This window comes from Pollicipes pollicipes, unplaced genomic scaffold (genome assembly GCF_011947565.3).
Source record: "Pollicipes pollicipes isolate AB1234 unplaced genomic scaffold, Ppol_2.1 Scaffold_4740;HRSCAF=5597_pilon_pilon_pilon, whole genome shotgun sequence".
Classification (NCBI taxonomy): Eukaryota; Metazoa; Arthropoda; class Thecostraca; order Pollicipedomorpha; family Pollicipedidae; genus Pollicipes; species Pollicipes pollicipes.
In genome coordinates this window covers 40,664,261-40,681,972 of record NW_023596545.1, presented here as the reverse complement: position 1 = coordinate 40,681,972, position 17,712 = coordinate 40,664,261, and the positions used below count along the sequence as shown (strand labels likewise).

Genomic DNA, 17,712 nt, shown 5'->3' with positions numbered 1-17,712 from the left:
CTGATGCTGCTGTTTAAGTGTTCGTTGTACATCAATTTTCCTCGCATGCATTGGGTACACCATTCGCCGCTAGTGATTGACGGTTGGGATTTATTTTGACATTTGGGGGTCAAGCAGCCAAATATGCGGCGTAAATTGGCGCAAGGTGCTGTGTAGGGGACAGCGTACAGCGTACTTGTCATGATACCATCGCTGAGGTTATCACGATTAATACGAGCTGTGGGAATTGAGGTTCAATCAAAGAGTACCCCAGTGCGCGCTCGCGTCTGCCTGAACTTGCGTTTGGGGCACTTGCGTTGGGAGTGCAACTTGTAATATACAATTAACACGCAATGCCGCAGACGCAAACACGTCAAAAATAGCATGCAATAAAATTGGTCGGCTTTGGGCTTCCAGGCGACCAGGAGCAGCCACAAGCGAAAGTGAAAGGTCCACGGGTACATCAAAAATATTCCTCCCCGATTGAGAGGATGGTGAATGGGAGGGAGGCATAGGGCCTGTGAACGCTCATTTCGCTGCTCACAGGCCCTATGCTGCTTCCAGGGGTCCCATATGCCCACTTGCAGGGTCAATTCGATCGCTCAGGAGCCTTCTTCGTTGCCCTTGATCTCTTCGGATTCGCTCGGAGGGCGCTGCGCTGTTGCTGGGATCCTTCCTGCTAGTGTGCCGGGGCGCTCTTGTCAATCATGAGCTTTCCCGGATTTTTTCCCACTCGTCGGAAAGGCTCTGCACGTTATAACCGGAAGCCCCATCTGTTAACCTGCTGGGGTTTTCTCGGTTACTCAGGGACCCTTCACGTATGTCTCATTTAGCCAACCGGCATGCTCACGATATGCTCACGTGCTCTCTATTTTGGCCCAGGGCCCTTCCAGTTTTTTTGCCACTCGCTCACACCCCCACGCTCTTATCGGGCCCCATCTGCCAATTTGCTTAGACACACTCGGTCATTCGGGGTCCTCCGAATTGGGCCTTGGGTGCTTCCTTTTTTAATGTAGAGCCCTACGCACTTGTCGGGGGCCCCATCTGTTGACTTGCTCAGGCACACTGCATTGTTCGGGGCCCCGGCGCGTTGGGTTTTTGTATTTGAATGCAAGATCGTACGCTCCTGTCGGTGGCTCTTTCTGATGACCTGCTCGGGCACACTCGATCGTTCTGAGGCCCTCTGCATTGGACCTTGGGTACCTCCTATTTGAAGAGAGGGCCTTACACTCTTGTCGGGGGTCACAGACGTTCTTTCATTCGCACAAATTAGAGGTGCGCATGGTGCATGTCGTGAGGACAGTGATCGCGACTGCGTTGAAGAAGTGTAGTGCTGTTACAAAGTGTAGTGTAGTGCTATTACAAAGCGTTGACAGTGTAGCTGAGACTCGAAAATATTCAAATTGATGCTCCTATTATGTCTTCACGGTGCTGCAGTGGTACTACCCAGTGCAATCATCGACGTAACTAATCCTGAAGTTCCACTACAGTACGTTTTTGGCATACGCCCAAAGGTGGGACACTTCCTTTAAAGGCCAGGGCGCTAACAGTGGAAGACGGCCGAACGTCTGATGCCGTCGAATTCCACATGCGTGTTGCTCGGGGAACAATGATCTGCGGGTGAACTCGGTGGGCACTCGCGGAAGTTGCAATATGCCGTCAGCTGTAGCCCGAGTGCCACGCGGGAACGCAGAGGCACGACCGATCGCCCGTTTGGGCAACGCCTCGGGTGCACGGGTGTCCGATAGAACGCTTCGCATCGTCGTCATGTCTCGTTCGGTGATCACGCCCAGCATTGTAGCAACCGAAATGAAGCAGTGCGAGAGATGCACAACCGTGATTGTGTAGGCTGAGGACGATTCGGACGCCAAAGGTCAGTGCTTTCTGAACCCTCTCTGTACACCTTAGCAGCATCCCAGAGGGTTAACAGTGTCGAAACTTGAGGAAACATCGGCACCTCCATCATCGTCCTGGTCTCCGTCGGCACACGGTGTCTCATACGGGCGAGCGCAATTAGACGGTCGTGGCATACAGTTATTTTTAGTTCTGTTCGACTCTGGGCTCCTCTGTTTTGAGGATACTCTTCGACTGTCACCGGAGTTCCCAGCCTAACACAAACAAACCCTTCTTACCATGGACGTGATAGAAACATAAAGAACCAGCGAAGCACTTGAAGGCGCCGTGAAGTGACAAACTCGAGAGATCCGTATTTTCCGGTCCGTCTTCCCAGCGTCGCTTGGCGTTCTCCACGCTTGCAGCGCGTCTACCTCTTAAAAAAAAAACTTGGAACTTCTTCGTCGTCGCGTGTGTCTCATACCAAATGGCTCCTTTTTTTCTAGAGGCCCCTGACTTTGAGAACTTAACACGCGCTCGGGTGGGGGGTCAAATTGCCACCCCGAAGGTTTTTTCAGAATGGTTTCCAAACGGTGCGGCGTAGCCTTGCCAAATTTTGCACAGCTGTGGACAATTGAATAGCGGATCGTTTGGCAGTACAAAATTAGATGTGCCTTGCAAGGTCGCTGACCAATGGCAGGCCAAATTCAGGCAATGGTTTCAGGGAAGGCAATTTTCAGGGAATCGTCTAATCTGATACAATAAAGGAGTGTTTGACGAAGCCATACATCTCTGAGATGCTTTCTTAGGCATTACAAATATTGAATGAGCAAACCACTTTGACCTAAGGTCAGGTATGAGGGATCAGACCAAAGTCACAACCAACATGATTTATTACTCTAGGGCTTGCTGTATGGGATAGTTTGTGGTGCTCATTTCGAATTTATTGACAGCAGGAGCCGCACTATACATCTTCCATTGACTTTTTAGAGGTCAGAAAAGGTCATTGACCTAAAATGACCCGGGTCGATGCTTTGTTTTATGAACATACTGTCCAGCATAATATTTGTCGCTTATTCAAATGCAAAACTAGCGGTGAGCGGTGGACCATGCCCCGGGTCAGTGTGTCAGCATGGAAGGCGAGTGGGGCGATGACTCATGTCTGAGTGAGGGGAACGATCACGGCTCGGGGCGGTGCGTCACGGTGGCACCGGCCAGTCGCACGCAGATCGTGTTGCGAGTATGAGCCTTGGAAAGAGTATAAGGAGGTGCTGCTCGGGGGGAGGGGGCAGGGGTGGACGGTCTATTATGGGCTATTGGACACACATGTTGTTAACCTTTTCAATCACTGCCTTTGTACACTTTGAAATTTAAGTGTTCCCTGCTCACTACCCATGCCAGCCTCCACCGACCTAGTATTCATTATATTAGGTCCTTAAGCCTGCTCCTAATCGTCTGAACTTCTCAGAGCTCCCTGTTCGTCATCTTCGCGGAGGATATTCATTCCGGAAACGGCTTATGGCGAGTCGGAGCGTAATAGTCCATGAGTACGCCTAATGGCTTTACCTTATCGTGAATTTATTATTCATTACATCAACCTGTACCCGTTTCAATGCGTGTTGGCGTCACACGGTGTACACACGCCGGAATGACAACGGCTCTGCGTTCCCATATTTATGCTATCGACGAAAGTCTTCGCTATTTTCACGTTTCGCTTGGCATGTGCCATGCGCCTCATGCAGAATTTGGTATTGTCCATTCTACGACTTCCCCGGACCCAAGGCTTACAGCATACCAACCAATCGACCCTTCCCACCAGCTAAGCCAAGTTCATCGATTCTTTCCTCCACTTCCCCTCCGCGTCCGGCGATTTCTGCGCATGCCGGTCAGCAATTCACGAGCGGTGGGTCCGTGGTCGGCCACCGAACCCCTCCCTCCCGCGACAGCCAATAGGAGAGCAGCGGCCGGCGGCGGCGCGCGGCAAGACCGGGGCGCGTGGAACGCGTCGTTAGCGCGCACTGCAGGGAGGTTGGTCGGCGAAGCGTCGTAGCGCCGCTGGGTTCACCTAAGCTCTCTGTGATCCGCGTCGCGTGTCAGCGGATTCTTCAGACATCACCATGGTGAGAACTTGTCTACTTTTTGCTGTTAATCAAACTGCTCAGAATTGTACGAAAAGTGCTGGAATAAGCGGTGGGAATTGGGGAGGCCGGCCGGCGCACCCAAACACTCGCAAACTGGCGAATCACGGCGAATGTGTGTTTATCGCTCGGGTGCAACCTTTGCGTCACTCATCCCGGGGTCAAATTTGTATTTTCAGGCGGCAAAAGTTGAGTCGGTGTCACGTGATTTGCTGGTGTAATCCCGGCAATGGATGACTGGTTCGTAATGCCATGGCTGTACGGTCAGGAACGGATGCATGCCCCAAATTACACATTCCGTGATTCATGTGTCTGGTATCAAGCGAGGGAAACATTGAAGAGTAGGCCGGGAATGTGTCTGGTGGTACTTTGTGTCCATCCAAGGCCTGCCGTACTTTTGTCGGTTCACTGTCAACCGCCGGGGCCACGTGGTTCTATGGCAATCGTTACGCAGCCGCGCCTCTCGCTGCGTTTCATTTGGACTCTGCTGGAGAATGGCTTTCCGGTGATAGCCGACGCCTGCAGCCGGCCTGCAGGCGTCGGTTCAGTAGGGTCAGAACCGGGCGGTCACCGGCGGGGCGCTGCCGGCCCGGTTCCAAGATGGCGCGCGTCCGACGCGGGCATGGGCGGACCGCTGTGCCGGCCGCGCCGGCCGCGGCAACCGGCCCACGCTGGAACGCCACCTGCAGGCTGAGCGGACGCCGTGCCCAGGCCGGCCCCATTGTTCTTGCGGCATCAGACCGGCAGCTTGGGGACGGTGTGGCGGGGAGGGAACTGGCGCGTTGCGAAATGTGCCACTGTGTTTGTGGACGATTGAGGCGTTTGTCATGCATGTTTTGGGGGTTGGCCCTACTAAACGTTCTAGTATTATTTCCCCAAAATTATTAAAGCACTCGTATAAGTCAGGTGCGCCGTCAAGATTGTGTAAGTAAAGAGGGCCCGACGTGGAATGAAAAGAAAAGAAAACTGAACAGCGCAACTGCCGGCATAACATAATATTTGATGTCGCGTGTACGAGAGGTCTGTGATTGCGTTCTTTGAAAGAATTGACGTTTTTTGCATTCGCATAGATAAGACAGTAGTTACAGCCCTATTACCTGACGAAAAACCAGGAGAATGGAGGTATAAATGCGTTGATACTTTGGCAACATGCCGCGGCCAGTACACCAGTGAATTAATTATTAGTTGAGTTAAAGTTATATTACATTAGTTATTATGTAAGTATTGTTATAGCGAAATAGTTATTTGACAGTCATGAAATCAATATCAGATAATTTTGAATTTACTTCTGTCGTTCGTTTTGATAAGGCGTGTTGCCGAATATCAACGCATCTATATTTCCATTCTCCCGGTTTTATCCGAGGAATAAGGTTATTACTAGTCTTATCAACTTGAATGATGTCCCTCGCATATCCATGCACGACTTGCGTTTTTTTCGCATTGCCCGCATCGGAATTAGCACATGAAGAGTTTTTAGCGAGTTTGAATCCGTGTTCGAATAAGTTAGTGTTGGTCCGCGGTTGTTTTAACTTCAGTTTTGGTTCCGGTGGTTGGCAATTTTCTGTACGTGCTTGTGTGCATCAGGCCTGGCAGCCTGGCATCCTGATGCATTTATCAGCATCCCAATTCAATCGTCTTGTGCTAATCACACTTTTCCCAAATAAACTGGCGCCTGATCAGGGACGGGAATGCCAACATCAGCGAATAAACTATTTCAAGTAGACTATTTCCGTTAATCGCATGTGGTTAAGTTGCCTTTAACGCTTAGCTGGCTATGTGGCAGTACCCTCTTGATCCTCAGTCGCGTACGTGGCTTTCGTCTATTTCAGCGCGAATGCATCTCCATCCACATCGGCCAGGCCGGTTGCCAGATGGGCAACGCCTGCTGGGAGCTCTACTGCCTGGAGCATGGTATCGGCCCGGATGGTCAGATCCCTTCGGACAAGTCGCTTGGCGCGTCGGACGACAGCTTCTCCACCTTCTTCTTGGAGACGGGGGCCGGCAAACACGTGCCGCGCGCCTGTGTTCGTCGACCCTTGAGCCGAGCGTCGTGGACGAGATCCGCACGGGCATCTACCGACGTCTGTTCCACCCGGAGCAGATTATCTCGGGCAAGGAGGACGCGGCCAACAACTATGCGCGCGGCCACTACACTATCGGCAAGGAGGTGGTGGACCTGGTGCTGGACCGCGTCCGCAAACTGGCCGACCAGTGCACCGGCCTGCAGGGCTTCCTGGTCTTCCACTCATTCGGCGGCGGCACCGGCTCCGGCTTTACCTCTCTGCTGATGGAGCGGCTCAGCGCCGACTACGGCAAGAAGTCGAAGCTCGAGTTCGCCATCTACCCGGCGCCGCAGGTGGCCACGGCCGTGGTCGAGCCCTACAACTCCATCCTGACCACGCACACCACGCTGGAGCACTCGGACTGCGCCTTCATGGTCGACAACGAGGCCATCTACGACATCTGCCGCCGCAACCTGGACATCGAGCGCCCCTCTTACACGAACCTGAACCGGCTGATTGGCCAGATTGTCTCCTCCATCACTGCCTCGCTCCGCTTTGACGGCGCCCTCAAACGTCGACCTGACAGAGTTCCAGACCAACCTGGTGCCGTACCCGCGCATCCACTTCCCGTTGGTGACATATGCACCGGTCATCTCGGCCGAGAAGGCCTCCACGAGCAGCTGTCTGTGAGCGAGATCACCAACGCCTGCTTTGAGCCGGCCAACCAGATGGTCAAGTGCGACCCGCGCCATGGCAAGTACATGGCCTGCTGCATGTTGTACCGTGGCGACGTCGTGCCCAAGGACGTCAACGCCGCCATCGCTGCCATCAAGACCAAGCGCAGCATCCAGTTCGTCGACTGGTGCCCGACTGGCTTCAAGGTGGCATCAACTACCAGCCGCCGACGGTGGTGCCCGGCGGCGACCTGGCCAAGGTGCAGCGCGCCGTCTGCATGCTCTCCAACACCACCGCCATTGCCGAAGCCTGGCGCGCCTCGACCACAAGTTCGACCTGATGTACGCCAAGCGCGCCTTCGTTCACTGGTACGTGGGCGAGGGCATGGAGGAGGGCGAGTTCTCCGAGGCGCGCGAGGATCTGGCCGCCCTGGAGAAGGACTATGACGAGGTCGGCATCGACTCTGCCGATGCGGAAGATGAGGGCGAGGAGTACTAAACGTGACCTCTGTGACCACAGTCACGGCCTTGCACATTCCTTTCCAGAAACAATAAAATTCCTCGTTTGAGCATATGTTAGAACAGCTCCGGCTTCCGGGGACCGCGATAATTACACCGAATCATCACCAGCGGTACTTTATCATGCACAACATCAGTACTTCGGTATCATCGGTTTTCATGATCGGTACCCACATCGCATATGGGTTGGCAGCTCTCAGTACATGAGGTAATTTGGCGAAGCGTCTCAAACTCAAAACTCAGTTACATCAAACGTTTAACATGGTGTGGATGGCTGACAAGTGGGTGGCCCACGAAAGCAAGGGAGCGGTGTGGTGAACGGTTGTCTGAGCGCTTGCGATAACCTTGGGATTATTGGTCATGAGTTATCTACACCAACTGCACCAATAGACGCGCAATTTTGCGCGTCACCATCTCTATTCTGAACAAAACTCCATATATGTTGCATCGTGCTCCGGTCGCATGAAGTTTTGAGACTTCTACACTGCCGTTTTGTGTCGGTGACGACGTTGGAGAATGACGTAATGAGGAAAGTGTACCAGGCAAAGCGGCGATAACGCCGCAGCCGTGGAGCGTTTTAATAGCAAACGTCAAGAGGTACGCAAATGTAATGTTCTAAAAGATTATATGAAGAATGTTGAACTTGTATGCAACATCATTGATAAATATGCCATACTATCTACTATGTATCTGCAATCATTCTCCACAGCAAAAGAATGCTAATTTTTAAACTTGGTAACGCCTCCGATTCATCGCGAAGGTCGATTTTTGCAATAGTTCAATATCACTCCGGAAAGTATCAGTGAAAAAATGAGGCTTATTGTATAGACATGCAGCGGGGACGGGTTTGACGTCACGATGGGGGGCTTCCGCTAGGTAAATAAGAAGTGCTAGTCATGCTAATAATCTATTACGAATCGGCTGAGTTTACCTGCACAATGTCGTACTTGATATCTGGCGTGTCAGGAAAACCAACATAACAGGCAGAGCTGTGAAAATTCCTTCTCCGCGTCAGAACGGGAGGTCAGACAGAGATTGCAACAACATGCATCAGCGTAATGGAAGCCTTCTGGACCCCTGGACTATACAGTGAGACCTAGGAATAGTGCACACGTGGTTAACTGTTGGTACAGTCTAAAAAAAGGAACGAACCGACAGGGAAAAGCACCATTTTTCTTAAAAAGTTAACTTAAAAAGATTTGATGAAATAGACCAATTTCGAGAACTTTTTTGAAATCAAACTTGAGCTTGGTCAGCGCTGTTCGTCAGACAGGTTGGGCCTTGAGGTTCGTCTTGCCCCACGAATGAATAATGTTTGAAGGAATCTCCCAAATTAACCGCTTCATTTCGCGGTAAGTGAGTTTTGGCTCCCCTCATCCCTGTTCACTTTTATCGTCTGCCACTTTTCCTACGCTGCCATTAAGTGTGTCAGAGGTGACGTTCCACGACTGTCACATTCTTCAAGCATGCATGCGCCATTTTCCACTGAGCATACTGTTTTGCAATCAAGTCCACGATCTCAACGCCATCATCGGTTGCTCTCGCCAAACTTTGAATCTCGGTGATGCATGCAAACACGCTGAAGGAGTGCCGCTAGCCCCCGCACCTACGCAGGCACAGTACGATGGCCTCAAGGCGGTTAATCTGGCAAATCCCATAGTTCTGTCGTTTGCGTCCTAATGCTTTTCATCGACCGTCAGGGGCAGATCTAGCCTGGAGTTGTTTTTTTTTTTTGGGGGGGGGGGGGGCAACCGTTCGTCGCCAACAGGCCAAACACAACAATACAAATGCACAGATTGGGATCCATACACAGATCAAGAAGTAGGTAGGTCTTGTTCTTTAGTGGGAGGGTTAACAAGGGCTGAGATGATTAAAAACATTTTCTGGTCCTTGAACAGCCCTCGTACAATGCTAACGGTCAGCAATTCAATCATCCACGTGCCTGTCAAACACGATGTTTGCGCCGAGTATGACTGAGCCGCGTCAACATGCGTTTTGTTTGGATATTCAAATCGCTGCCAACTTTTCTTCATGAAGTTTTTTTCTGAAACGGAAAAAAATGTTTGATACCGCACCATCAAAGTTAAAACAGACGGTAAGTAGACGAAAATTTTATGAAGTTCTGGGAATGTTTTTTTAAGGGGGGGCAAAATATACTCCCAGTTTTTTGGGGGGACATGGCCCCGTGCCCCCCCCCCAAGATCCGCCTATGTCGACTGTAGCATGAATTTTCTCACGCACCAACCGCCCGCCATACCGCCGCGCCCATCCGCCGCCGAATCCGAGTGCACGTCCTCACGTGCCGTTTGTTGCGGAACGCAGGCGCGGCCAGTCACGTGCCGCTCCGGGACGCCGCGGGTCGCTGCGCCCCAGAAGCATCGGGCCGCCGCCACATGTTCTGCGCGCGTCTGTCCGTTGGAGACTGCGGCCGCCGCCGCGGCCGGCCCCTGCACCGCCAGACCGCAGCGCCCCTTTCAGGCTCAAGACAAGCGTACTCAGACGGGACCGTATAGATCGAAAACAAACGGTGATTGTGTATGATTAATTTCTTCGTGTGCCGGCCGCCCCTCGGCGCCTTCCAAAATCGATGATCAGTATTGATTCGCAGCAACTGTCCGCCGGTCGTGTCGAGAGGCTTCGCGGCCATCGAAACATGGGAGTCCACGCCCAGACAGACTTGTGCTGGCTGGGTGGGATATTTTATTATTAACTATCCGTGCACACCGTTTTTGAAAAAAGCTGTCTTGAAACCTTGAATTAAGCCGCGTTGATTCTTTGAACATTCGGGTGAACATTCGGAACATTCGGAACACCCTTTGAATTACTCGTTCTCATTCACAAGTCAGTTTCACACTTCAAATTGTGTTACAACATTAGTCTCTTCACGCTCAAAGGTGATCTGGATGGATGTCACGACGTTAGTGTTACGGCACAAACTCGCACCGATAGGAGTGCTACGGCATAAACTCGTACCGATAGGAGTGCTACGGCATAAACTCGTACCGATAGGAGTGCTACGGCACTAACTCCTGCCGATAGGAGTGCTGCGGCGACAGTTTTCCGTGGCACTACCTCTACTGCAGACATTTCTAAAGACTTTACTTAAACGCGACAGCACTGCTAGTGCAAAGGCTTATTCACGAAGAGCGCTACACGGCACGATTCATTCTGAGAAATGTGTACACGGCAATGCATTTTGCGCAAAAATATATGTAGTCTTTATTTATACGCAACATGACTTTTTCTGCAAAAACTCGTGGATATGAGTGCTAACGACAAAACGTGTGCTGCAAAAACTTATACTTGCCATTATTTCATCGCTTTTTAATAAAAGCTTGTAGTCTTCACTTATGTTCATAACTTCTACTGCAAAAAATTCATACACGGCATGTGTAGTGCACAAAAAAGCTTATGCTGCAAAAACGTACATCAGGCCTTACTTCCGCGGCAAATATTTGACCACAGGCCTTTGCTGTAGCACTAATGTCGCGCGTAAATCTTTGCATTAGAATATTGCCGTGTATAAATAACGACTGTAATGTGTTTGCAATAGAAGTAGTGAGGAGTAAAATGTTTGCAGTATCGTGTAACACTACTGTCGTTTATGCGTATTGGCAGCAGAAGTAATGTCGTAGCTGTCCTGTCGATGGGAGTTTTTTTTTTCTTGTAGCACTAATGTCGTGGAACCCCTTTGAATATGGAGTAAATGAAATAAAAAATAATAGGATTATGAATATGGCGGACCACTGCCGACAGCTTCTGCACGCGCCTGGCCGGCCGGCAAAGGGCTGCGTCACACACGGGGCCAGCCGGCAAGGGGCTGTGTGACGCACGGGGCCAGCCGGCAGGGGGCTGCGTGACACACGGGGCCAGCCGACAAGGGGCTGCGTGACACACGGGGCCAGCCGACAAGGGGCTGCGTCACACACGGGGCCAGCCGACAAGGGGCTGCGTCATACACGGGGCCAGCCGGCAGGGGGCTGCGTGACACACGGGGCCAGCCGACAAGGGGCTGCGTGACACACGGGGCCAGCCGACAAGGGGCTGCGTGGCGCACGGGGCCAGCCGACAAGGGGCTGCGTGACGCACGGGGCCAGCCGACAAGGGGCTGCGTGACGCACGGGGCCAGCCGGCAAGGGGCTGCGTGACACACGGGGCCAGGCCGGCAAGGGGCTGCGCGGCGCACGGGGCCAGCCGACAAGGGGCTGCGTGGCGCACGGGGCCAGCCGACAAGGGGCTGCGTGACGCACGGGGCCAGCCGGCAAGGGGCTGCGTGACACACGGGGCCAGCCGGCAAGGGGCTGCGCGGCGCACGGGGCCAGCCGGCAAGGGGCTGTGTGGCGCACGGGGCCGGCCGGCAAGGGGCTGCGTGGCGCACGAGACCGGCCGGCAGGGGGCTGTGTGGCGCACGGGGCTGGCCGGCATGGGGTTGCGTGGCGCACGGGCCGGCCGGCAGGGGACTGTGTGGTGCACGGGGCCGGCCCGACAGCGGGCTGTGTGGCGCACGGGGGCATGGCCGACAGGGGGCTGAGTGGGCGCGCGAGGCCGGCCGGCAGGGGACTGTGTGGCGCACAGGGCCGGCCGACAGCGGGGCTGTGTGGCGCACGGCGCTGGCCGACAGGGGGCTGCGTGGCGCGCGAGGCTGGGCCGGCAGGGGGACTGTGTGGCGCACGGGGCCGGCCGACAGCGGGCTGTGTGGCGCACGGGGCTGGCCGACAGGGGGCTTGCGTGGCGCGCCGAGGCTGGCCGGCAGGGGGACTGTTGTGGCGCGCGGGGCCCAGCCGAGAGCGCCGCGCCCGCGTCGCCCGGCTGTGACCGCATCCACATCGTATCACTGCAGGCTACAAGGGGCGTGTAGTGGGTCCCCACATTTCTATCAATGTGCTCCAGTGTTGAATCGAACGACAAATCCGAAAGTTAACGTCTCTCCTGAATATTAGGCGTTATGAAATTCGGAGAAAAGAATGTACGTGCTGGAAAAGCTCAGTAGCCTGATGGTGGTGCACATACGTTAAACTGTATTCATCTCGCCACTTAGAGCATTACATCAGCTGCAATATGCCAGCCTTTTCGTCACGAAATGGTGCTATGGGTGCGTACTCATCATCGTTTTACTTCTACGTTTTCATCACTATATCAGTTTCTAACGTCGTTACCTACGGAAAGCGCCTGGCGCAAATGTCTACTACAGAACATAACGATGAATCATGGATCATGACCATGAGGTAACCCCGCACCGGTTTGCCTAGGGCTGAGCTGGTGGTACATGCTCAACTGATTGAGTTGATGGGGAGTGGGCGTGACGTCATATTACTTAACACACACCACGAAAGACTGGCCAGTCATATACGAATGGCCAGCCAAACCGATGGGATGCGTATACGCAACTCACCAGTTTGCAAGTAAAGAATTCCGGGCTCATAGTGTTGTTGAAGCGAATACGCCCCTGTGCGCCGCAAATCGGAGGAGCAGAGCCTCCTGCGTCAGGTGGTTAGCGGAGGCTGATGATGCAAAATATGTTGTTCGTTTCATAAAAAAGATACAGCTGGAGATCCTAGGAGTTTCTTTTCTCACTCCTAGTTCATTTTCGCAGGAATAGGAGAGTGGTTGTGTGGTAGAGGTATGAAAATGCCCTTAACCAAGGTTATTTAGCTCAGTTGAGCCTGACTTGATAGAAGGCGTCTGGAAGCAAGTTCGAACGATGAATGCCAGAAACCCTATCACGAAATCACCACATTCTCATCCGCCTACTAGTTCACATCAAACAATAGAAAATGCTCGGACACCCCCACTTGCGCTTTGACCCTGCATCGCGATTAGCGGTGGAAGGTCGTAACAGTGTGCGTTATGCAGCCACTCGAGTGTTACCCACACTATAAACGTTCGTCGTCGCGCAATGATTATTTACATGACATAGTCCCGGAAACGCTCAGGCACGCTTGTTTTACGAGAGGAGCGTCGCAATTGACTCGCCGAAATAGACTCGGACGAAAACGCTTCGTTCTTTAAAACAGCCGTGTCTATATCTGATGGCACTGGTAGCGGGCATGGGGGTAGTGCAGACGGCACCTCTATCATGTGGTCGGACACAGATGGGGCATCAGCAAGCGGAACATGCAGCGCAGTGGGGACTAACTGGAGAGGCTGAACGCCAGAGCGAGCCAGTGGCGTCACGACCGTCAGTTGGACGAATGTAGGCGCACTCAGGGTTTGCCTCACAACAACTCGACCTCATCAACAAGATGTTCGTACGTACTGCTATGCACGTGCCTTGTTATGAGAACTCTGCCCTGGGGGGCTAGCCATGCCAGCGCGGAATAACCACTGGTCGAGCGACGCTTGATACTGAAAAAGACGTTCGTACGGCGGAGCATTGGGTGGCCGGCACACAAAAGACGTTCGTACGGCGTTACATTGGCGGCGGTGCACAAAAGACGTTCGTACAGCGTTACATTGGTGGCGGTACACAAAAGACGTTCGTACCGCGTACATTGGTGGCGGTACACAAAAGACGTTCTGTACGGCGGAGCATTGGTGGCGGCACACAAAAGACGTTCGTACGGCGGCGCATTGGTGGCGGTAGCAACAAAAGACGTTCGTACGGCGCTACATTGGCGGCGGTGCACAAAAGACGTTGTACGGCGCTACATTGGGCGGCGGTGCAACAAAAGACGTTCGTACGGCGCTACCATTGGCGGCGGTGCACAACAGACCGTTCGTACGGCGGCTACATTGGCGGCGGTGCACAAAAGACGTTCGTACGGCGCTACATTGGCGGCCGGTGCACAAAAGACGTTCGTACGGCGCTACATTGGCGCGGTGCCACAAAAGACGTTCGTACGGCGTACATTGGTGGCGGTGCACAAAGACGTTCGTACGGGCGTTACATTGGTGGCGGCACACAAAAGGCCACGGCTGGAATGGAGAGCATCCGGGAGGACCTCTTCCCCACTGCGAAGTTTTCTGACCGCGCGATCGCAAGCGCCAGAGATACGGCCCCCCAGATGGTGCCGTTGTGTAGGCTCTATTTGGCCGTTCCCCATCGGGGATTAGAAGCTGTGCGGGCTGCACGCTATTCGCGGCCACGGAGAAACTGACTGAGTTACGCCGTCATGGAGGTCGAGCCACGCTCGGAATGCACGTAGGCAGGCAATGACGAATATGGCGAAGAGGCGGCACGAGCAGCCAATAACAGCGGTAGAAAGTCAGATCGGTGCACAGAAAAGCGAACGGAAACCTTGAAAACTAGTCTGCAATAACGAGCATGCATCGATTTCGAAATGAAGCGGACAGCGGCCCTTTGAAATCGATGTTCATTCTTCGAAAGGCTGAGTCGCTTTAATAAGCGTCCCCTCGGAGAGATACACGGAACTGTGATTCATCTCTGCACACACAGGACACGAAGCGGTCATGTTCTTATGTCGCTTACAGAGAGTGGCAAGTTTGTGCACCGTACGAAGTGTGACATTCGGGTGATGCCGGGGTGACGCCAACGCGTCATCTTCGTTGTTCTATCTCATTCGCATGTACCAGAACTGTTCGTTCATTGTACTATTCCGTCGGAATTTATCGCATCAAGAAGAAAAACTCACAAGGAAGAAATGCTTGTGTTGGTGGGGTCCATATGCGTCATATGTGGGCAACCTGGGCTCATGTTAACATGGGCTGCATGTGGGATGGTATCTAGGCTTAATATGGGACCCAAATGGGCTATCCACATGTCAGGTGCGCGATAGTTACCACACACCACAGTTACGTGTATACCAATTGTTTTCATTATCTGGGTTTTACCACATCGTGTGCAATTCTTCTAAAACATGAGACTGCTTGCTGCCTCAAATGGGGTCCATATGGGCTGAACACGGGCTAGCTGGGCTCAAGTCCATGTAGGATGCAGGTGAGCTGGTATTTTTGACTCCATCTGGGACCCAGATGGCTGTCCATACCTAACATGCTCGGCACAGGTATATTAGGCCTGCTACTTTGCGCTCCCATGCTGGATTTTTTCTATCATGTACAATGAATGCATAGCAAAGGAGAGCGGCACGGGCTGGGGCTCATGTGGGATGTATGTGGGTAAGTTGGGCTCACGTCAATATGGGTTGCAGGTTGCAGGCCTTTGGGCTCCATGTTGGACTCAAAGATGAGCCGCCCACAGCTTAAATACCCAATAAAGTTGCCACATTCACAACTATCTGCACATGAATTTTTTAGTTGCTTCGAGTTTTTTATCATTTGTAACAATTATTTTACATGGGACAGCTGGCTGGAATGGGGTCCATATGGGTTGAGCATGGGCTAGCTGGGCTCACGTCCATGTAGGCTGCAGGTGGGCTGGTATTTGGGCTCCACCTGGGACCCAGATGGGCAGCCCATATGCTAACATATTTGGCACAGGTGTGTTAGCCTGGCTATTTGTGCTCCCCCGTTGGATTTTTTTCTCATCAGGTACAAATGAGTACATAGCAAAGGAGAGCAGCACGGGATGAGTTTCATGTGGGGGTTCACGCGGGATGGTTTCATATGGGACCTTGTCATGAAGACCTCTAAAGATCTTGATGAAAAGGCCAAATCTCAGAGGATGTATAAACACAAAAATGTAGGAGTGGTGAATAGCAAGGTGCCCTACGAAACAACCAGATCTCAACCGACAAGTACAAATAGTCACACGGCGCCACACCGACCCACCACGAGCGTCCGCCCTCTAGCTCGCCTCTATCTGGACCAGATCTGCCTGGATCTGGCCAGCGGCCACTTCCTGTTACGCTAAACCGACGTCTACCGAGGCCGGACACACATATCCGGTCTTGGAGGCACCGCGCGGGCCCCCAGCGGCGCAAGCGACCGTAGAGGCAGCAAGTGCCAAGACGAGAGAGAGCGATAGAGTGTGAGAGAGCGAGAGAAGCGGGAGAAGCGAGAGAGCGGGAGAGATAGAGCGAGAAAAGATGGAAGAGAGGAGAAAGAGAGAAGAGAGAGAGAGAGAGAGAGAGAGGAGAGAAGAAAGAGAGAGAGAGAGAGAGAAAGAGGAGAGAGAGAGGAGAGAGAGAAGAAGAGGAGAGAGAAAGAAAGAGAAAGAGGAGAGAGATTTCCCATCCCCAAAAGGTTAGATACCTACCTGAGACTATGCTTCACATCCACGTTTATCAGCAGTCTACGTGACACGCGATGCGCTCACATCACACGCGATGCGCTCACAACCACATCATGGCACCTTCACTAAGACGCAATACGCTCACGTCAAAACATTTAACCACGCCTCTAAGGTACATCCAAGGCCTCGTCACGTACATCACTGGTTCAAAACACGCCCGAGCTGCCGGCTGAGTGCGACGCGCTCGAGGGGGGGTTGGGGGCAGAGTTGACCCCATTGCGATAAAGGACTAAGAGACCTAGAGGCAACAAATAAGCCAGTGGATGAGTCTTCATGGGGAGTCACTTGTGTCACATCTAAGGTACCTAGGTTGTCACCTTAGTGTTAAGTAAGCACAAACAAGGTCGACGCCCTCCGCGGTACCTACAGGCCTCTTCACACACACTAGTGCACCCAGATACTGCTATACGTAAAAGTCACTGGCGTTTAAATGACGTTAGTGGCCTTATTTCATTTTAGAAAATAAAAATGAACAAAAGCCTTCGAGATGATTTGCTACTAAAATTTATGATAGGCGCTCTTGTCCGAACCGCATGCTTCCCAAGGCCAGAGATTCATCGAGGTCGTTTTAGATAAGATGTACCCCCAACCCTAATGAGCTTGAAGAACAAATCTTTTGACCTCGCTGTGGTCCAGGAATTAGGAATCGGCGAAAAAACTGCCTGCTAAAGGAAATTTTCCACCGATGAATCCGTTTGGTTTTTACCTAAATCTCATTCTATATTTGACCCGAAGTCAACAGAACTAGTCGCAGCATTAATTTGCTCTGTCTCATTGCCTAAGCAACCACCCCAACGTTGAACGACGCACTTAAACTCCGTTATCGCACTACATTGAACGATGACCTAGCAATTACCTTCCCTGACAGTCACGACCTGGTTTTGACCTTTTGCAGGCCAAGGACCTTATGAGGTACCTCTTATTGGTGTAGTGAAGGATTTGCTATTAAAGTTCCCAAAAGTACACGTAGTTTAGCACGGCATAGCCGTGCTATTCGTTAAAGACTTATGATTAAATCATAACATGGTTTCTCATGTCATTTTGAGCTATTGTGACCACATTTTTTCCGTATAGTGAAATACAGCGCCGATTTGGAATTGTAAGTTATCATATTGATTTCAATGGTCTCATATCAAATACACTGCCCTCAGCGAGTCAGACACCCGATGACTGTTGGCTGCTTGCCAACTGATGCTCACCTGTCACACGACTTCGAAGTCTCTGTTGGTTGGGGATTAAGTAGCATGGCCATTGAGATGGTGCTATTTGGGTTGACGCCCCCGTTGTCTTGTGTTTCATTTGTGTAGATCGGACAGAAAACTAATAACCGAAAGAACGCCCTGCAACAACAAATAATGCCTAACAAGGAAATAGGTCATGTTAGTTGTGGTGCCTATCTTTGATAGGAGTGTCAT

The 17,712-nt window shown here is 52.3% G+C and overlaps 1 pseudogene; it reads left to right on the top strand.

The window, feature by feature from the left end:
- Positions 1-3,843: 3,843 nt before the first annotated feature.
- Positions 3,844-7,455, top strand: LOC119098623 (tubulin alpha-8 chain-like; annotated as a pseudogene).
- Positions 7,456-17,712: the final 10,257 nt, after the last annotated feature.